Below are 22107 nucleotides of genomic sequence, written 5' to 3'. Positions count from 1 at the left end.
TCACTCGACCCCAGAAGCAGGTAGGGATCCTCTGTTACTTCTATGAGTTACAGAAGAGGAAGCTGCGGCTCAGAGAGGGCAGTGGTTTGCCCAAATTCACAGCAAGGAGAGAGGAGTAGAGGTGGGATTAGAACTTTGGTCTCCTGCCCCACTTCCCAGTGCTCTTTCTGTGCCATCTCACCTCCTCCCAACACCACATACTTCCCTCCCACTGGGAGTCCCAGCCTCCATCTGCCCTGGCTTTCCTCACCCGCAGATTCGATTCTCCGCTGACTCGCAGATTATTCAGGGAAAGGTTTGCAGAGATTCCAGCTTTTGTGTTCCCGGAGAGTGAGATTAAATCCACACAAAAGAAGGGTTAGTCAATAGCCTGGGCTCCACCTCTCCCCAGCCTGGATCTCTGCTGTATTCCAGCAAAGACGAAAAAACTCCTTTCCTGCCAGCACCTGTGGAGGCTGCGTGCCCTCTTCCCACCCTCTATGCCTGCCCTATTTCTCTGGACTGTGCAGAGAATCTGGGGGAGGGGAGGGAGGGGGCCGGCAGAGAGAGCTGGAGACTGTCACTAGGGAAGGACAGGAGCCTTTTTGGTACAGGAGTTGGCAGAAACTTCTGGCCCTGAACATTTTGAAATAACAATAGCAGTAATACGTGTGGAAAAACCCAGTGATAGAGGTGACATATGTTCTGTTCCTCTCCTGCAGAAAACTCAGGAATACTCCCCCGTGGTCGTCCCCTCCCCTCTCAGCATCTTGGCCACAACAGCCCAGGCTCACACCAGCAGGAGGCTGGGATCAGAGCGAGGTCGGATTTTGCAAGTGTGTTCATTTACATTCTGGTTTTGTGGTGGAGGGATCCCCTAAAGAGGGTGATGAGGGGGAATTGGGTTGGGGAGAAGAAGAGCCACACGAGCAACTTTGGTGGGGAAAGGAATGGTCCTTCCTTAATTAACATGGTGACAACATTAAGAAAACAGGCTCGCGGGTGGCTTGGCGGTGGCTCGCACCTGTAATCCCAGCAATTTGAGGGGCCAAGCCTGGCAGGTTGCTTGAGCCCAGAAGTTCAAATCCAGCCTGGACAAGATGGTGAAATCGGTCTCTACAGAAAATACAAAAATGAGCTGGGCATGGTGGCACATGCCTGTAGTCCCAGCCACCTGGGGGGCTGAGGCTGGAGAATCACTTGAGCTCAGGAGGTGGAGGCTGCAGTGAGCCAAGATCACACCACTGCACTCCAGCCTGGGGCCTGGGTGATAGAGTGAGACTCTGCCTCAAAAAAAAAAAAAAAAAAAAAAAAAAAGAGAGACAGCGAGAGAAAGAAGAAAAAGAAAAGAAAAGGAAAGAAAAAAGAGACTTGGCCAGGCACAGTGGCTCACACCTGTAATCCCAGCCCTTCGAGAGGCTGAGGCAGGAAGGTCACTTGAGCCCAGGTGTTTGAAAACAGCCTGGGCAGCATAGAGAGACCCTGTCTCTACAAAAAATAAAAAATTAGGGGAGTATGGTGGTGCACGTCTATAGTCCCAGCTACTCAGGAGGCTGAGGTAGGAGAATCCCTGGAGTCTGGGAGATCAAGATGGAGGCTGCAGTGGGCTATGAGCATGCCACTGTACTCCAGCCTGGGCAACAGTGCAACAGTGTGAGACCCTGTCTGTAAAAAGAAAGAAAGAAAGAAAGAAAGAGACAGAGAGAGAGAGAGGAAAGAAAGAAAAAAAGAAAGAAAGAGAGAGAGAGAGAGAGAGAGGAAAGAAAGAAAAAAGAGAGAGAGGAAAGAAAGAAAGAGAAAGAAAGAAGGAGAGAAAGAAAGAAAGAAAGAAAGAAAGAAAGAAAGAAAGAAAGAAAGAAAGAAAGAAAGAAAGAAAGAGGGAGAAAGAAAGGACTAGCAGGGGTGGGGGCTCACACCTGTAATCCCAGCACTTTGGGAGGTGGAGGCAGGTGGATCATCTGAGGTCAGGAGTTTGAGACTAGCCTGACCAACATGGTGAAATCCCATCTCTATTAAAAATACAAAACTTAGCCAGGTGTGGTGGCAGCGCATGCTTGTAATCCCAGTTACTCAGGAGGCTGAGTCAGGAGAATCGCTTGAACCCGGGAGGCAGAGGTTGCAGTGAGCCAAGATCATGCCACTGCACTCCGGCCTGGGTGACAGGGCAAGACTCTGTCTCAAAAAGAAAAGAAAAAAAAAAAAAGAAAAAAAGGAAGGAAGGAAGGCAAGCAGAAAGGAAGGAAGGAAGCAAGCAAGCTCTTTCAGGGGTGTGTGTGTGTGTGTGAACTTCTTTTTCCTGATTACCCAAAAAACACTTGCTCATTGTAGAACATTTGGAAAGGAGAAAAAGAAACATTATTCATAACCTTATTTCCCAGAGGCAATCATTTTACAAGTTTGATGTATTTTTAAGAAAAAACACCCCACCTCAATCCGTGTTTAATTTTTCTGTGTCCCCTGCAGCCTTTATCTATATGCAAGCATGCTATTGACATAGTGAACAATGGAGGGTCCTGCTTTTTAATGTCCACATTTCAGTGTAAACCTGAGTCCATGTTACTGGGCAGCCTTTGCAACTTTCATTTTGTGGCTCCACAGTACACCCAGGTTGTATCATCAGCTCACTCCCCATTATAAAGAACATTGCAGCGGACGCCTTCCTGCTAGATGGACAGGGCCGCTGGATGGGCAGGGAACCTGGGAGTCTCAGCTCCTCTACCCAGCTCCCCACTGAGGGGAGCTGCCCTAACTAAGTTCATGAAAATAGTTGAGGAGTGCGGTGGGGGCTAGTGAAGGTCCCTTGGCGGCCAGTGGGAGAATCAGAGCCTGGAGTCCTCACTCTGACCTCTGATGTGCCTGTGAGATGGGAAATATGTGTGAGGTTGGGGGTGAGGTGGTTCTGAATAGATTTGCAGGGTGTGAGAAAAAAATGTGCTTGTGGGTGCCTCCTCCCTGAGTGCCCTTGCACAACATTGGCGCCCTCTGCTGTCCCTGCTCGTCTAATACTTTGGAAGTTCTTTCTGTCTAACTGTAGATCAGTCTGTCCTTCCTGTCTCCTTTCCATTTAGGGGAAGAGTATCATTTAACAGCAATGAAATAGCATTCAGAGAATTGAAAAAAAACTCTTTAGGTCCACCCCAAACCCAGTACCCAGAACTTTAGCCTCCTTCAGGAGACTTCCCTATTGGAACTACTCTCTCTCTCTTAGATATTGAGTTGGGGGTTGGGGGGATGGGGACTGAGACAAGCAGTTGAGAATAAGGCAGCAGTTTCCCTGAAGACCCTGTCCTAGCCACTCCCTTCTCCAGGTGTGGCCCTGGGGAGGGATGGCTGTATTACAGCCGCAGAAAGAAGCCAAGCATTTGGCAGCTTAGCTCACCTCCTGCATCTGATAAGGGTGACACATGGGTACACGTGGGGTGGTTAGATGGGTCTTCGCTGCCTCTCCGTTTATTATGCAAATGGGGAAGTGGGGAATGGCTTTTTCCTAGTAAGTAACTCCGAGATTTCCGAAGTTTAATGAGCCTTGTGTGGTAAAGGACTAGGGGCAGGCCTGGCTTCATGGGGCAGGGGCTTGCATAGTTGCAGAGCAGCTGCACTTAGAAGAGCTTCACATTAGAAGAGCTTCACATTTTCTTTTTTCTTTTCTTTTTCTTTCTTTTTTTCCTTTCTTTTCTTGAGACAGAGTCTCAATCTGTTGCCCAGGCTGGAATGCAGTGATGTGATTTTGGCTCACTGCAAACTCCACCTCCCTGGCTCAAGTGCTCCTCCTACCTCAGCCTCCCGAGTAGCTGGGATTACAGGCACAAGCCACCATGCCCAGCTAATTTTTTTTTTTTTTTTTTTTTTTTTTTTTTGAGACAGAGTCTCTCTCTGCCGTCCAGGCTGGAGTGCAGTGGTGCGATCTCAGCTCACTGCAAGCTCTGCCTTCCGGGTTCACGCCATTCTCCTGCCTCAGCCTCCAGAGTAGCCTGGACTACAGATGCCCGCCACCATGTCGGGCTAATTTTTTTGTATTTTTAGTAGAGACGGGGTTTCACCATGTTGGCCAGGCTGGTCTCTAACTCCTGAACTCAGCTGATCCACCCGCCTCGGCCTCCCAAAGAGCTAGGATTACAGGCATGAGCCACCTCACCCTGCCCACATTTTTATTTTGTAGCTTATACTGGAGGCTGGGGTTTAGGGGAGCGGTGTCTGTCTTCTGGTTGTATCTCCACCCTGCCAGGGCGGGCGGCAAGGGTGTTGAGATTCTAAAAGCCGTGAGGGAAAGCTCCCCAGGGCCCAGCCTCCCCATACAATTCACAGGACAAGTCTGGAGTGAGTGAGGACTATGTCCATAAAAGGAAGGAAAAGACAAGACAATGTTGCCCAATGAGTCAAGCGTGATCGTAGCACAAAGAAGCAGGGCGCTGTTCCCCAGAGCAGGGCCAGTTCAGAGAAGAGGTCGGGAGCAGCTGGACGATAGAGAACAGTCCTCCTACCAGCAGCCCTAGGGCCCTCGGCTGGCGCAGGTTCTGCTTTCTCGCGGGAAACGCTCCCCTACAGATGCTCGCTCACAGCCCACCGCCCCGCGCCGCTGCAGCTTCTGTGCCCCGGAAAGCCTCTCCAGCAGCCTGGCAGTGCTCGAGGTGAGCACAGCGTTTCGGCCTCCCGAGCCTGCCTACTCCTCGTGGCGATGTCTGACAGCTAGGTCAGCGGCGCGACGTCCATGGGGGCCCTGCGCGCTGAGCGCGACGTCCAGCCCGAGCGCGGTCCCTAAGCGGGCCAGCCTTGACCTGGGGCGCCGTCTGAATTGGGCGCTGGCTGCACACTCAGCTGGCCTGGAATGCCCTGGACGGCACCTGCCTGCTTGACTTCTGCCTCTACCATCTGGTCTGGCATTTCGCCCCAGGCTGATGATAAGAAGGTGCCAGGAGGCCCTAGGACACCGCGCAGGAGCATGGCGGGAGCCATACTGGGGCATAGCCCTGGACTGCCTCTCTGAACTGGCCTGCTCTGGGGAAGAGTGCCCTGCTTCTTTGTGCTACGATCATGCTTGACTCACTGGGCAATATTGTCTTGTCTTTCCTTTCTCTTTCTTTTTATGGATATAGTAGTCCTCATTCACTCCAGATCTGTCCTATGAATTGTATGGGGAGGCTGGGCCCTGGGAAGCTTTCCCTCGGCTTTTAGAATCTCAACCCCCTTGTGGTCATCCAAGCTTTCCAAAAAGGAAAGACATTTCTTTTCTTTTTGTTTTTCTTTCTTTTCTTTTTTTTTGACATGGTCTTGCTCTGTTGCCCAGACTGGAGTGCAGTGGTGTGATCATAGCTCACTGAAACTTTCTGGGCTCAGGTGATCCTCCCACCTCAGCCTCCCAAGTAGCTGGGACTACAGGTGCAGTGCCATCACTCCCGACTCATTTTTATGTTTTTTGTGGAGACGGGGCTTCACTATGTTGCCCAGGCTGGTCTCGAGCTCCTCGGCTCGAGCGATCCGCCCGCCCCGGCCTTCCAAAGTGCTGGGATTACAGGCATGAGACACTGTGCCTGCCCAAGCTTGTGATTTTATATGCTCAGGAGCAAAAATCTGGTCCCGAAGTGGCTGTACCCAGTGTCAAAGAAGGGCATATTCACTTTGTGAAAGATGTGCGGGAGGAATTCCAGGGGTTTTTCTCTCCTGCTTCGCAGGTAGCAGTGTTGGCACAGCTTGGATGGCCACACCGCGGTTGAGATTCTAAAAACCGAGGGAAACCTTCCCGGGGCCCAGACAATTACAGGACAGGTCTATCCTGTGATCGAGGACTATCTCCATAATAAGTGAATTCCTGCCAGTGCCGGGACAGAGAATGGGGTTCGAGCTTCGCCCACCTGTCCCGCACTGCCTGGGACTGAACAAGGCATGGACCTTCGCCGAGCCTCTCAGGCAATCTCCGACCTCCCCGGTGCTTCCGGGTGAAACCCGCGGTGGTCTAAACAGTTGAGGCAGGCGACGATCCATGAGGGCTGTTGGACCAGTGCGGACGCGTCCTGGAGTTCGGGTCGAATCCTGAGTGGAGGCTGTAGCGCGGACGCGGCTTCCGGTAGGTGGCGGAGGGGCGTAGGGCACTTCAGCACCACGGGGTGGACAGCACCCTGGAAGCAGCTGCGGAAGCCTGCAGCCGAGGTCGCAGCCAGGCTCCCCAGACCCCCGCCTGGTTCCGCGGTCTTTACCCTGGATGTAGAGGCGGAGGGACAGCCCCAGCGGGACCGAGCTTCGAGACCTGGACCTCACGGCCCACAAGCTGTGCGGAGTTTGGGCCTGCGCTCGGGGGATCTTGTCGAGTTGGGGTCAGGGATGAGGAGGAGGGGGCCGCGGGCGAAAGCTGGCGATTCATCCAGCAGCGCTCAGCAGAAGACCAAACCTTGGTCGCGCCCCTGGAGCCCTCTTTCCCTTGGAATTCCAGTGTAGACACCGTCGCGGGTGCTGGTTGCAAGGGACCCTCAGGCCCCCGCTGGCCCAGACTTGCAGCCTCGTCTAAAACCTCCCGCCCCAGGTTAAAAGGCAAAATAACGGCACCTGGAGGGGCAATGGAGCGCGGACGGGCTGTTCGAGGGCAGCGGGGCAGAACGGTCCCGCTGCGCAGCGCTATGACCGGGACGGAAGCCATGGACCGTTTCTGGGAAGCAGGTAAATGGAATTAAGTAGATTTAAGATTCCAAGGCGTTTTACATGCGGTCCCTTCTGAGCCTCTCAGCAGCCGAGGAAGGTAGTCTCAAGCATCAGCTGTCATCCACGAAGGCTCTCAGAGGGCGGCCGACGCCTCCACGTCACACAGCCGAGGGTCTCTGAAGCCAGGACTCGAATCCAGGGTTCTGCACACCAGATCTGCTGCTAGTCCTCGGCACCTGCTGCCTCGCGGGAGCCCAGTCGCCTGCAGGACAGGGAGTCCCTGCAGCTGCGCCGTTCGCTGTGCCTCCGGGGTCAGTCGTGGGCGCCCCAGTCCAAGCGCGGCCTCGGAACCGAATGGACAAAGACGACGGGGGCTGGAGACGCGTAGGGATGGCTGTGGCAATTACGGCCCTAGGAGGGGGAGCGCACCGCGCATGGGGACCGTGGACAGGCGGGATCCCCTGATCCAGTCGGAATGAGGCGCGGGGCTCCCGGTTAGCGACTTGCCTATACACAACGCCCCATCTCCTGAGTTCGCTTTCAAGGCCCACCCACTGTTCCACTCATTCAGCGCTGGGCCATTCCACAGGCAGTTCCCCCGAGCCGGCCAGGTTCCACCTTCTGGCTGTTTCAGCTTCCTGAATTTCTTATCCCACCTGCCCGCAACAGCCTTCTGGACCAGCCTGGCGGGACACAAGGTGAGCCCCTGGTACTTAGGAATGTCCACTAGTCAGGGTCTACACAGTTGCTGCAGCCAGCCAAACACTTTGTTGGGGAGGAAGGAGAGGGATCTCTGGTGACTGCGGAGAGCCCAGGTCCAGCTTTTGGGGGCTAGGGAGCTACACTGTGGAGGGAGCCACACCCTGTCCTCTGGGTGACCAGTGAGGACTATACTCACTGTGCACCAACAATGTCAGATATTTCTTTCCTGGACGCCCAGGAAGTTCTCCTCAGACCAGAACTTAGTCCCCACTTTCCAGCAGCTGCTCAAAATATATAGTCTCTTGGCCAGGCACGGTGGCTCATATCTGTAATACCAGCATTTTTGGGAGGACAAGGCAGGAGGATGGCTTGGCCAGGAGTTCCAGACCAGCCTGAGCAAGACAGTGAGACCTTATCTCTACAGAAAAAAAAAAAAAAAAAAGAAAAGCTAGGCCTGGTGGTGCATGCCTGTAGTCCTAGCTACTCAAGAAGCTGAGGTAGGAGGATCATTTGAGCCCAGGGGTTTGCAGCTGTAGTGAGCTGTGTTCATGCCACTGTACTCCAGCCTGGGTGACAGAGGAAAACCCTGTCTCTATAAAAAAATATATAATATTATATATTACATATAATCTTAGCAGGAGGGGTGGCTGAAAGCAGGCCTGGGTAGGTTTTGTAAAGAATGAGTTCACTGGACTCCTCTGCAAAACTCTACCTGTGGAACCCAGAGCCAAGGCCTTGCCACTCGCTCCCCACTGGGTAAGGCACAAGTGGCAAGTGGGCCAAGGATAAGTGGTAGGGGGACACGAGGGTGTCCAGCCTGTTAAAATGGTCACTGCAGATGTCATGCTGGCCTGGGAGCAGTAGAGCTTGGAAAACATCTGCTGCTGCCTGCCTGCCCTGATGGTCCCAGAGATAGGGTGAGGAGTAAATGATTCAGGGCAGGACCCCACAGCTGATCAGCTGATGGCTTGGTTGGGCACAGCAGATTCAATTTTTGCCTTTTTTTTTAAATATACAGAGTCTTGCTCTGTTGCCCAGGATAGACTGCAGTGGTATGATCTCAGCTCACTGCAATCTCCACCTCCCGGGTTCAAGCAATTCTCTGCCTCGGCCTCCCGAGTAGCTGGGACTACAGGCTCGCACCACACGCCTGGCTAATTTTTTGTATTTTTAGTACAGATGGGGTTTCGCCATGTTGGCCAGGCTGGTCTCGAACTCCTGGCTTCAAGTGATCCGCCTGGCTCGGCCTCCCAAAGTGCTGGGATTACAGGCGTGAGCCACCACGCCCAGTCTAGCAGATTCAATTTTTAACAATCTTCCTTCTCTGTCCCACCTTGGAGCCCTCCTGATTTTGTTTGTTTATCTGGTAGGGCCTGCTGTGCTCCTTGCGGATGTGACCAAAGCTCTGAAGCACAGGGTCCCTACCTGATCTTCCCTTGCCCCTCAAATGTGGCACCCTCCTTCAGCTTGTATATCTGGGCTTCATGTTCTGAGGCAGGAAACTGGATATTGCTGAGGTACAGCCACTCAGCTGGGACCACAGGAGGCAGAAGAGGAGAGTTAGAAACAGGAGAGGACATAAAGTGGGCACCTTCTCATTAAGGACTGGTGCCTAGCCTGGGAGGCCTCCTTCCTGCTGAATATAATCACAATAACACAATAATAACAGTAGCTCCCAATTCTTGCCCATTTACTGTATGTCTCTGCCAGGCATGCTGCAAGTGAGTTATATCCATCATTTCATTTAATCCTTTCAGCAATCTGTGAGGTATGTGCTGTGATGATGTTCATTTATACACATGGTGCTGGTAGAAGTTAAATTACCCAGACCACACTGCCAGAAAAAGCTAGGATTCCAGCACAGGCCTTCTGACTTCAGATGCCTCTCAGATGCTTTCCTGGCCTTGCAGGGGTTTTTCTCTGTGGTGCTTCAATGCCCCATGGAGCACGACCTCTCTGATGACCTCAAGACAAAACTCTGCAAAAGAACCCCAGCAGGGTATCAGGCTGGAGGAGTGTGTGTGTGGGGGGGGGGGGGTGGGGGGGTGTGCATGTGTAGAGGGTGATTGGGTGCACTCTGGATAAATCAGAGTGCCAAGAGGGACTCCCCCAAACTTCCAAGGTCCTCTCAGGGTTGGACAGCCAGGAGAAGGTGGCTTCCTCAAGAAAAGAGGTACTGCTGCAGCCTGTCCGCCCTGGCTCCTTTCAGATCTGTGGGTAGAAGACAGCCAGTGGCTGAGCTGGGAGTTCAAGAGGAGCCCAGGAGCATGCAGGCCTACAAGTCTGTCTCCATCCTGTCTGCTGATGAGAGCAGCTTGATGAGAGTACAGCTCCTCCCTGGGGATCTCAGAGTCTGATGGAAGTGACATAGTTTATAACTAGGGGCACAAGGACCATGCCTGTTTCTCATAGGGGACCCAGCACCAGGGCAGTGCCAGATACACAACGGGAGCACAATACATATTTGTGGATGGACAATGCCCATTTTTATTTTTCTTATGCCTCAGTTTCCCCGGCGATGTTGTCCTGGACTGAAGAGCCTGACTGGAGTGCATGTTACTGCCGACAAAGTTTCAGAACACCGGCCAGCGCAAGACCACCGACATCAGACTGAGATACAACGGCAGTGATCCTGGATTTGCAGGGCCAGGATAAACAAGGGACTGTAGAGACCATTTTGTCCCATTCATTAATTTTTAGGCAGAACACAGATCTAGAGAGAATAGATGACTTGCCCCAAGCTACCCCGCGAAGGAGGAGGAGGGCCACGGATAAATAGTGTGCTTCGAGAATCTTAACTCTTCGGGGTCAACCTCTCCTTCTACGCCAAGGAAATAGGATCTTCCTGCAACCCCCGAGACAACCACCGAACAGTCACCCAACTTAGCACTAGGGCCCAGACGTTCCGTCGATCGAATGTACGACGCTCGATTTCTAGGTCTTTAGTACAACGCAGGATAAGTCGATTGGTCGTCCCTGCCGGTCGCTGCTGAGCGCTGATTGGCTCCGGCTTGGGAAGCGGCAGAAAAGGCCGGCGTGTGGGGCGGGCCTGGGGAAGGGACTCCCGCGGCCCTAAGGTGCTGGCGGGCGTTTGGCGTTGCAGCTGCGTGGGCGCTGGTGCGTGCGAGTAGCGCTCGAAGAAACCCAAAGGCGTCGTGGGGCTGCCGTGTGCCCCAGAGAGCACTGCAGGCCGGGTAGGGGCTAAGGCTCCCCGCAGTCTTCTGTGTGTTGTCCAGTACGCAGTTGAAATCGTTCTCCAACCTGGCCAGTCCTCCGAGGCCCTTCTCAGGCGACCAGACTCTGTTAACAGAGTCCATTGCTAAAACTCCTCGTTAGTATTTACCACTCCGCCAGTCTGTGTTTTGAAGCAGTGGTTTTCAACCACTGCCCGTTTTCAAAAGAAATCATCTCAAGCGGCCATGTGCTGCTAAAAGCCGGGCCGGGAGGTCTTGGTGCCGGACTCCACCCTGCAGCCCTTCCCTTTCGCCACCGCCCTGTGCTTAGAGAAACCTTAGAGTGGAGCAATGAGTCGCCCTTGACTGAGTAACTCTTCGGGGTCAACTTCTCCTTCCATCCAAGGAAAGGATTCCAGGGCGATGTTTCTGGAAATAGAGATCTGACCAAGCTACTGCCCTGGTGAAAATTCAGTGGGTCCCTAGCACCTAGTGCAGCGGCTCCTAGCCTGAGTATTGCCGTCTTTCGGTGGGGAGGGATTGGGTTTTTTTGTAGCATCTGTTGATCTGATCTCCAACATCCTCCACGTCAATTCCCACTCCACCCACATCCCTTATCCTATACGTAAGCTTTCCAGCCACGGTGCTGGCTTGGGTGGGGGTGCGTGCGGTGCTGACACCAAAATGGAGGTCCCGTGTTTCTGAGAGTCTCTCTTTCAGAGCATTGCAAACCTGAAACTACTCCTGCCAAGAAACGATTGCAGCTCTTCCCGGAAAAATTAAAGCCTTTGAGAAACAAAGCTGAGGTGGGTAACTTAATTTAAAAAATACAGAGAGGAGTTTCAAGTAGACTAAGTGGGAAAAAAAGGAAGGAGTCTTGGGTGGGGCAGGGATTCAGGGCACCAGCTTCCTTATCGCTGAGCCTGGGGGGTGGGGGAGGAGGGGGCATGTGTTGTCATGGGAGGCATTGATAGAGCAACCTCCTTCAGAGAAAGAAAAATGGAGATAGGAAGCAGAGTGAGGAAAGGCCACAGTGGAGTCTGAGGGCTGCGGGATGGACTTCTGGCAGGAGCCTTCTCCAGCCATGGCTTTGGGGCTGATATGGTTAGGTGCTTTGTGTCCCCACCCAAGTCTCATCTTAAATTGTAATCCCCATAATCCCCACGTGTCAAAGGAGAGACCTGGTGGAGGTAATTGAATCGTAGGCGTGGTTTCCACCATGCCGTTCTCATGATAGTATGTGAGTTCTCAGGAAATCAGATGGTTTTATAAGGGGCTCTTCCCCCATCACTCCACACTTCTTTCTGCTGCTTTGTGAAGGAGGTGCCTTGCTTCCCCTTCTGCCATGATTGTAAGTTTCCTGAGACCTCCCTAGTCATGCAGAATTGTTAGTTAATTAAACCTCTTTCCTTTCTAACTTACCCAGTCTTGGGTAGTTTTTTGGTTTTGTTTTGTTTTGAGATGGAGTCTCACTCTGTCACCTAGGCTGGAGTGCAGTGGCGTGATCTCGGCTCACTGCAACCCCCACCTCCCAGGTTCAAGCGATTCTCCTGACACAGTCTCCTAAGTAGCTGGGATTACAGGCACACACCACCACGCCCAGCTAATTTTTGTATTTTTAGTAGAGACGGAGTTTCACCATGTTGGCCAGGCTGGTCTCCAACTCCTGACCTCAAGTGATCTGCCCACCTCGGCCACCAAAAGTGCTGGGATTACACATGTGAGCCACCGTGCCCGGCCTTTTTGTTTTGTTTTGTTTTTGAGACGGAGTCTCACTCTGTCACCCAGGCTGGAGTGCAGTGGTGTGATCTGGCTTACTGCAACCCGCACCTCCTGGGTTGAAGTGATTCTCCTGCCTCAGGCGCCCACCACCACGCCTGGCCATGGGCAGCTCTTTATAGCAGTATGAAAACAGGGTCCCTCTCGGTTGTCCTGTCTGGACTGTCAGTTCACCTGAGCTGGACTCAGGCAGGGGGCTTCCTTTGGCTTTGCTCACCTTGCTGCTGCGGGTCCACTTCAATGAGATGACAACAAAGCAGAGCTCACCTGAGGACATGCAAGAGCCCTCGTTTATGGAGCTTGCAGACTTCACAAGACTCCTAAGAATTATTGAACCATCGCTGGTTACGGCTTCTTGAGATGGATTACTTGCTTGCTGAAGCACCTGCTTGCTTGACTGTTGCTGCCTGAATTCCTCTTTTTCCCAGGAGACCAGCAAGGGTGGGGAGAGCCTTGCTGGAGCCCTAAGCAAGGAAGGCTGATTTCCAGGGGTGTAGGCTGGCTGACACGGGTGTCACTTTGTTATAGATTAAGATATACCACATAAGCAATATGGCAAAGTTGGGGGTTTTTTTGTTTTTTGTTTTTGTTTTTATTTTGAGACGGAGTTTCGCTCTTGTTGCCCGGGCAGGAGCGCAATGGCGCAATCTGGGCTCACTGCAACCTCTGCCTCCCAGGTTCAAGCAGTTCTTCTGCCTCAGCCTCCTGAGTAGCTGGGATTACTGGCATGCGCCACCACGCCCAGCTAATTTTGTATTTTTAGTAGAGACAGAGTTTCTCCATGTTGGTCAGGCTGGACTCGAACTCCCGACCTCAGGTGATCCACCTGCCTCGGCCTCTCAAAGTGCTGGGATTACAGGCGTGAGCCACCGTGCCTGGCATATATAGCAAAGTTTTAACACCATTTTTACTAAGATAAGTATCATAAAGGACTTTGTAAAGAATATATTACAACCGATCAGGCCAGTGGCTTTTTGTTTGTTTGTTTAGTGGTATTTGATTGAACCTCATCATGCTATAGATCTTCCATTCAGGGATGATGATGTGGGCATAGTTCAGTGGAGGCTGCCTGCAATGAAACTGGGCAGAGGCAAGAATCGAGAGATCAGCTTTAGCCCAGCTCCCAGGAGTACCAGAGTTAAGAAGGATATCTCCTAGAGGGAAAGCCAGAGACCAGGCAAGGGAACATACATGAACACCCAGCCTGTGCTCTGGTGTGAGGTTGCAACAGGGGTAGGATTGGTTCAATCAGCATATTTTCTTTCATGTACTAGGTTGAAAGTATTAGTCCATTTTATAGATGAAGAAATGGAGGGGCCCAGAGAGATCACGTGACTTAGCCAAGTCCACCAAGTGAGTAGACGGAGATGACCTGACCTCTGGAGTTCTGTCTCTAACATACCCTAGTTCTTTCTTGATTGTCCATAATATACAAACACAGTGGCCTGAGAATATTTACTCCCCTGGTCACTATTTCTTCAGCTGGAAAGGGAAACAAATTAATAACATTTGAAAAAACAAAAACCCCAACAACTAAAAAAGTATTACTAAATGCAATGCCGTTTGAGAGAACAAACTGTCAACAAAAATAATACTTAATTCTCTGGAAGTGAAATTAATTAAAAATTCAGAGGAGATACCAGAACACTAGCTGGTAGGATTAAATAAGTGAAGGACCAGCTGGAGCAACATAGCAAGACCTCATCTCCTCAAAAACAAAAAAGAAAAGAAAATTAGGCGTGGTGGCATGTACCTGTAGTCCTACTTACTTGGGACGCTGAGTGTCAAGGGTTGGGGGGAGAGAGGAGGATTTGGAAGTAATGACTCAGGGGGGTGGGGTTTCTTCTTGGGGTGAAATGTTGGGGATGGAAATGTTCTGAATTTAGCATGCTGGACCACATCAAGTTCAGAAGCTTCTGAACAGCGAAGGAAACAATCAACGAAGAGACCCACAGAATGAGAGAAAATATTTGCAAACCACTCATCTGAAGCTCAAATAACTCCATAGGAAAAAAATCGAATAATCCGATTTAAAAATGGGCAAAATATCTGAATAGACATTTCTCAAAAGAAGACACATATTCTACATTGAAAAAAAAAAATAAGGCCGGGCGTGGTGGCTCATGCCTGTAATCCCAGCACTTTGGGAGACTGAGGAGGGCAGATCACCTGAGGTCGGGAGTTCGAGACCAGCCTGACCAACATGGAGAAACCCCGTCTCTACTAAAAATACAAAATTAGCTGGGTGTGGTGGCACATGCCTGTAATCCCAGCTACTAGGGAGGCCAAGGCAGGAGAATCGCTTGAACCTGGGAGGTGGAGGTTGCGGTGAGCTGAGATCGTGCCATTGCACTCCAGCCTGGGCAACAAGAGCGAAGCTTTGTCTCAAAAAAAAAAGAAATAAGACATACAAATGGCAAACAGGGCCAGGCGCAGTGACTCACTCCTAGAATCCTAGCACTTTGGGAGGCCAAGGCAGGTGGATCACCTGAGGTCAGGAGTTTGAGACCATCCTGGCCAACATGGTGAACCCCTGTCTCTACTAAAAATATATATATAAATTAGCCAGTTGTGGTGGTGGGCTCCTGTAACCCCAGCTACTCTGGAGGCTGAGGTAGGAGAATTGCTTGAACCCGGGAGGCAGAGGTTGCAGTGAGCTGAGATTGCACCACTGCATTCCAGCCTGGGCAACAGAGTGAGACCTTGTCTTAAAAAAAAAAAAAAAAAAAAGGCAAACAAACATATAAAAAGGTGCTCAACATCATTAATCATCAGATAAATGCAAATCAAAACTATAATGAGATGTCATCTCACCCCAGTTAAAATGTTTTCTGTCCAAAAGACAGGCAGTAACACATGTTGGTGAGGTTGTGGAGAAAAGGGAACCCTCATATACCATTGATGGAATGTAAATTAATACAATCACTATGGAGAACAGTTTGGAAGTTCCTCAGAAGACTAAAAATAGAGTTACCGTACGATCAAGCAATCCCACTGCTAGGTATGTACCCAAAAGAAAGGAAATCAGTATATCTAAGAATTATCTGCACTCCTGTGTTTATTGCAGCACTGTTCACAATAGCCCAGATTTAGAAGCAACCTAAGTGTCCATCAACAAACGAATGGGTAGAGAAAATGTGGTACATATACACAATGGAGTACTATTTAGCCATAAAAAAGAATGAGATCCTGTCATTTGAAACAACATAGATGGAAATGGAGGTCATTATGTTAAGTGAAATAAGCCAGAAAGACAAACATCGCATGTTCTCACTTACCTGTGGGAGCTAAAAATTAAAACAATTCAACTCATGGGCATAAAGAGTAGAAGGATGATTATCAGAGGCTGGGAAAGGTAGCAGTGGGGCGGGGGTGGGGAGAGGGGATGGTTAGTGGGTACAAAAAAATTAGAACAAATAAGACCTAGTATTTGCTAGTACAACAGAGTGACAGTAGTAAAAAATAATTTAACTTCACTTAAAATTAACTAAAAGAATATAATTGGATCATTTGAAACACAAAGGATAAATGCATGAGGTGATAGATACCCTGTTGACCCTGATGTGATTATTATGCATTGTAAGCCTGTATCAAAACATCTCATATACCCCATAAATAAATACACCTACTATATACTCACAAACATTAAAAATTAAAATAAATAAATATAACATGGTGATGGTTGCATGCTTCAGTGAATATAATTTTTTCAATGTTTTTAGCTTTTAGGTTCAAGGGTACATGTGCATGTTTGTTATACAGATAAATTGTGTGTTATGGGGGTTTAGTGTACAGATTATTTCATCACTCCAGTAAAAGCATAGTATCTGATAGGTACATTTTTTCTTTTCTTTCTTTTTTTTTTTTTCTGTGAGGCGGAGTCTTGTTCTGTCGCCCAGGCTGGAGTGCAGTGGTATAATCATAGCTCACTGCAGCCTCGACCTCCCACCTCAAATAGCTGGGACTACCAGTTGTGCACCATCATGTTCAGCCTTTTTTTTTTTTTTTTTTTTTTTTGGAGATGGTATCTCACTCTGTAGCTGAGGCTGGAGTACAGTGGCACGATCTTGGCTCACTACAACCTCTGCCTCCTAGGTTCAAGCAATTCTCCTGCCTCAGCCTCCTGAGTTGCTGGGACTAGAGGGGCATGCCGCCACACCTGGCTAATTTTTTGTATTTTAGTAGAGACAGGGTTTCACCGTGTTGTCCAGGCTGGTCTTGAACTCCCAATGCTCAGCTAATTTTTAAAATTTATTATTTTGTAGAGACAGGGTCTCGCTATGTTGCCCAGGTTGGTCTCGAACTCCTGGGCTCAAGCGATTCTCCACCTTGGCCTCCCAAAGTGCTGAGATTACAGGCATGAGCCACCAAATTATACACTTTGAATGGATGAGTTAAATGGAATGTGAATTAGATCTTTATAAATCTGTTCAAAGGATAGCAGTCACTCACTTTAGCCGAGAGAGATTATTTGGTATTTTATGGGTGACAGCATAGTGACCTTGTTTTTGTCAGTGCTTAGACAAAATTATGACATGGCCTTGCCTTGCCTCATTTTATCATGGTCTCAGAGTAACCTTATTGGAGGTTGGAATTCTGTGAGTTTGTTAATGTTCCCCATGAAAGTCAGATGAGTTTGTGACAACATTGAGGTCTAACCATGAATGTCAGATCTGCTCCGGATGTCAGGAACTGCTTTTTTTCTTTCTCAGCTAATATTGGGAAGCTCAGCAGGGCCCTGGGGGCCCACAGGAATGTGAATAAACACGCTTGGAAAGTCTGCAGAATTTCCAGTCCTAGCCTCCTGCTGGTGTGAACCTGGGCTCCTGTGCCTGGGACCCTGGGAGGTGGGGGGACACCGGGCTGGAGGAAATAATGTGCCATCTGGGATTTTTTGTGCTTTCTTATGTCTGTTGCTATTTCAAAATATTTAAAGGCAGAAAGTTCACCACCTGCTCTGTCAAGGAGGCCCCGTCATACCCCAGTGACCGCCTCCAGCTCTCACCCCTCTCTGTTGACCCCCTAGGAATCCCTGAACAGCCCAGGGAGGACTTGGACGGTGGGGTGAAGGGAAGGGACAGGAGCTGCAGCCTTTTCTGGCCCAGGCAAGAAGGAAACTTCCTGTCTTTCCTCTCCATTGCAGATTTGGGATTAAGCCTTATTTTGCATTGGGTTTAATCTCAACAGACACCGAGGGACACCTGGAGTCCCTGCAAAACCTTGTCTGGTATCAGCTACCTATCAGAGGATGCAGAGGACAAGGTCAGGTAGAGGCTGTTTCCAGTGAGAGGAAGGCAGGGGGAGGGCATGGAAGGAGCACTGGAAATGGGGTGGGAAAACCAAGGCTCCCTCCATGCAGGGCTACTTAGGTGAGTCCCTGCCCTGTCTGGGCTTCCTTCCTTCCTTCCTTCCTTCCTTCCTTCCTTCCTTCCTTCCTTCCTTCCTTCCTTTCCTTCCTTTCCTTCCTTCCTTCTTTCCTTTCTTCCTTGCTTCCTGCTCTCTCTGTTGCCCAGGCTGGAGTGCAGTAGCATGTCCTTGCCTCACTGTAGCCTCGATCTCCTGGACTCAAGCCATCCTCCCACCTCAGCCTCCTGAGTAGCTGGAGCTATAGGCATGTGCCACTACACACGGCTAACTTTTGTATTTTTTGTAGAGATGGGGTTTCACCATCTTGTCCAAGCTGGTCTTGAACTCCTGGGCTCAAGCGATCTGTCCGCCTCAGCCTCCCAAAGTGCTAGGATTACAGACATGAGCCACCGTGCCCAGCCTGTGCCTTAGCATTCTATCCTATGACTCAGAGGTAGCTGAGCTCCATCTTCTAAAATCAAGTGACCATCACTGAGGCTGTCTCCTCCCCTATAAAATCAGGATTGTGTTACTCATTGTAGAAAAACCAGTAACCCCAGCAAACAAGCTCACCCCCCTGGCTCCACAGACCTCCCCAGTCTCATCTCTCAAGACTCCTGCCCTTCACAAGATGCTCTGGCGCACCCCAGCCCTGTGCTCCCTCTCATTTGGTTTCCTCTGCTTGGATTGCCCTTCTCACCTTCTTTAGTTGGTGTCTGCTCACCTTCTAAGACTCAGCCCAGTCCTTATCTCCTCCAGGAAGCCTTCCCCAATCTCCCTTCCACTGGCTGGGTTAGGTGCTGTCCCTTGGGCTCCTATCAAGTCTGGGCCATTGCTGTCCTAATAATGTGGCTGATAATTTATAGCTAGTCATTAGAGTTGTAATTTATTGAGCCCTTACTCACAGCCTGCCCCTGAACCAGACCCTTTATACAGCGTCACCTCATGGAATCTGACAAAGTATAACTCAGCTCCTAGTTCAAAGTAAACATCTGCCCTGCCATTGATCCCGCTGAGGTAACAGAAATAAAGCCAGCTGTGGAGGTAACACGAAACAGTAGTTCTCCCAAGCATAGGGTACAGCTAGAAAGTGCCACAACATGCCTGCCTGCAATGTGTGCACGTGCGTGCACACGTGTACGTGGATAAACACGTCTGTGCACGTGTATGTTGCTTCTCTGGCCAGGCCTGGCTGCCCCACTCATGTGCACCCAGTTCCTCATCACTGTCACCCCTGAGGCCCAGGGCCAGCATCAGAGCATCCATGGCTGCTCCCTAACCTCAAGCCCTCCCCGCCCAGGGTGGTCCTGGGATACACATAGGGGTGGAGGGAAGTGACTGCTGCTGTTGGATCTCAGAATACAAATACTAATACTATTACCTAATGGTCTTTTTAGTGTCCCTAATGGTCTTTTTAGTGTCTCTAATTGTATCTCTTTTTCGTTTCTGATATTTTAACTGGGTATTTCTCTCCATGACCCTTGGATATTCTAGCTAGAGGATCCTGTGGGGAAAGTGCCGGGCACACAGTAGGGGCTCACTCTTCTAGACGTGTTATCTAAAATCTGGTTCATCTGTCCTTCCACCCAGGGCCTAGGGGATGCCAAATTCCAGGGTCCAGAAAGAGCTTGGGATAAAATGAACATCCAAGGGGAGGGCTTTGACCTGGACTGAGTCTGCCTGTGCCATCCAAATGGTGTCTCAAGTCCTGAGACAGGGTGTCCAGATGCCCCAATGCAGGGCCCTCCTGATCGACACCTGCTCCCCTGTACTCATTAGCAACCTCACCCACCCTGCTCTCAAAGCACACTTGGCTCTCATATCTGTGGAGGGAGCTCTGCGGATTCAGCCAACAGCAGATGGAAAATGTTCAGAAAATAAATTGGACGGTTATGTTTCTATTGAACATGTGCAGACTTTGTTCTTGTCATCATTCCCTAAACAATACAGTATCACAACCATTTATGTAGCATCTGCATTGTATTACGTATCATAAATAATCTAGCAATGGTCTAATATATACGGGAGGATGTGCATAGGTTATATGTAAACACTAGGCCATGTTATATCAGAGACTTGAGTATCCATGGATTTTGGCATCCCTGGGGACCCTAGAACTAATCCTCCATGGATACCAAGGGATGACTGTATAAACTCACTCAGGAAGGCTTCTCATTGGAGGAAGGGCCCGGTTCAGGACAGACAGGGACATCATCCCTGGATTACTGTCCATCCATCCATGCATTCATCCATTGGCACCACCCTCTAGGACTGTCCCAATGACAGCCCTAGCAAGTGGAGACAAGAAAAAAGACTGGCTCATGTTTTCCAGCTTTGAGGTCTTGGAAGATGTTGCACCAGTATGAGAATAGGGGGTCAGTTTCCTCCAGAATCCAAAGAGCATATCAGGCACCCTCGGGGTGAGGAAAGGAGCCCAGCCTCTCCAGCAGCCACACAGGCCTGCAGTAGGATGGGGCTGGGGCTGGCCCTGTTTATCACTTGGGCCTCATGAGCACAAAAGAAAGAACGGGGCAGAGGAGGAGCATGGGGGCAGCTGGTTGCCTAAGGAGAAGGCACCTCAGGGAAGGGGTATTAGTTTGTTTTCACACTGCTATAAAGAAATACTTGAGACTAGGTAATTTATAAAGGAAAGAGGTTTAATTGACTCCCAGTTCAGGGAACTTACAGTCATGGCAGAAGGCGGAGGGGAAGCAGGCACCTTCTCCACAAGGTGGCAGGAGGGAGTGAGTGGAGAACCAGGAAGTGCCACACTTTCAAACCATCAGCTCTCCTGAGAACTCCCTCACTATCAGGGGAGCAGCAGGGGGGAAACTGTTCCCAGATCCCATCCCCTCCCACCAGGTTCCTCCCTTGACACACGAGGATTACAAGTCCAGATGAGATTTGGGTGGGGACACAGAGCCCAACCTGTGAGGGTCTCAGTCTATCTTGCAGCTCCCCTGGGGCTGAGGCTGAGTACAGATCTGCTGGCCCTGCTCTACAGCACGCGGGGGCTCTGCCTGTGTGCCCCCATCTGCTCTTCCTGGGGGTGGTGGCTGCTTCCTCAAGAGGAGGGTGGATCTGCTCTCCTGCTCACCCCTCTCCAAGGCCTTGTGGAGCCCTGGCCACGTCCTCCCTGGGTAAGGGCAGGAAACCGGGCTCCTTGCCCTTCTTGCTGCTTGGGTGACAATCCTGGGGTCATCCATAGGCCCCATCACTGTTCCTGCTTCTAAACAAAGAGCATTTTAGCAAATCTTCCTGGCAGAGTCTGGTGCCTCATCCCTGTTATTTATTCTATCTAGGTAAAGCCATGTTAAGACATCTGGGCAAGGAGATAGTAGAGTGGCCCCCAGGAAGGGTGGGTGGAGGGCGCTGGCCTTTGGGCTTGCCTGGACCATGGTGGGAGGGGGCAAGGTTACCAGGAAGCAGGGCTGTCAGGGCTAAAATCAGAAGGCGGTAATAATGCTGGTGGGGGGACAGGGGTGTGTGGCTGGCTTGGGGCAGGGCATGAGAGCCAAAGTTTGTCAGCTCGCAGAGGGGTGGCTGACTCATGGACTAGGGGCTGTGGAACCCAGTGGCTGCCCTTAGTTCCTGGATCCTGGGAGACTTCTGGAGCCTGGGTCTGGGGCAACCTAGGGGTGGAGGTGGTGGGAGACAGGGGTAGGGGTGGGAGAGGAGGCCTTGCATGGCAGGGTGCAGGGTAGGAAACCAGCCAGGGGCCAGTTTGCATTGGTGGCTCCCATCCCCATCCCCACCCCCAAGCCCACTCCTACCCCCACCCTGCTGCAGAGATGGGCCTGGGCTGCTGTCCTCTGCTTTGGCCTCAGCAGATCACACGATGGAAGCTGGCAGCCCCGTGGGCACCACTCGAGCCAGCTGTGACCTGCAGTTTCTGCTTCCTGGAGTGTGGGGAGCCCACCCAGGAGAGCACAGACACACCCCACACCCCTCATTTTGAGGATGCTGGGAGATGGGGACCAAGGTCCTGCAGCCCTGTGCTTGCGCTGTGAAAGGTAGCCTAGGAGTCCCGTGTCCACCCATCCACATGGGGCCCCAGGATCCTTAACAGTGGCAGGCAGAGAGATAAGGAGGGAGAGAGAAGTGGAAAAGAAGGAGAGAGAAAGAGAGATGGGGAGAAGGAGTGAGAGAGAGAGAGGAAAAGAGATAAGGAAAGAGACAGAGGAGGCTGAGAGGAAAAGGAGTAAGAGATAGGGAGAGAGACACAAAAGGCAAAGAGAGAGACAGGGAGAGATGAGCATGAGTAGGAGGTCGGGTCACTCTTGATCCCAGTTCCCAGTGAAAACTGTAGGTCACCATCACCTAACTACACATGCAATAAAGTCTTCTGCCTGCTGCTTACAGCCCGAGTACCCCTTCTCCGAGAGAATAAAATCTTTGACCATTGCCCTTTCTCACTGGAGTTTGCTTTTGTCTTCTGATGAACTGTGATGTCTCACCTATCACTTTCCTGGGCTCAAGGATCCATGAAAAGCTGATG

The 22107-nt window shown here is 50.8% G+C and overlaps 1 long non-coding RNA gene across 1 annotated transcript; it reads left to right on the top strand.

Moving 5' to 3' along the window:
* The first annotated feature begins 256 nt into the window (after positions 1–256).
* LOC129394438 (uncharacterized) lies at positions 257–20024 on the top strand. The gene is made up of 3 exons (XR_008621705.2): positions 257–7307; positions 9819–17525; positions 19200–20024. It is a non-coding gene; the product is annotated as an uncharacterized LOC129394438 (long non-coding RNA).
* Positions 20025–22107: the final 2083 nt, after the last annotated feature.

Source organism: Pan paniscus, chromosome 19 (assembly GCF_029289425.2).
Source record: "Pan paniscus chromosome 19, NHGRI_mPanPan1-v2.0_pri, whole genome shotgun sequence".
NCBI lineage: Eukaryota > Metazoa > Chordata > Mammalia > Primates > Hominidae > Pan > Pan paniscus.
The sequence above is the reverse complement of the archived record's forward strand: the minus strand, read 5'-3'. Positions and strand labels throughout refer to the sequence as shown.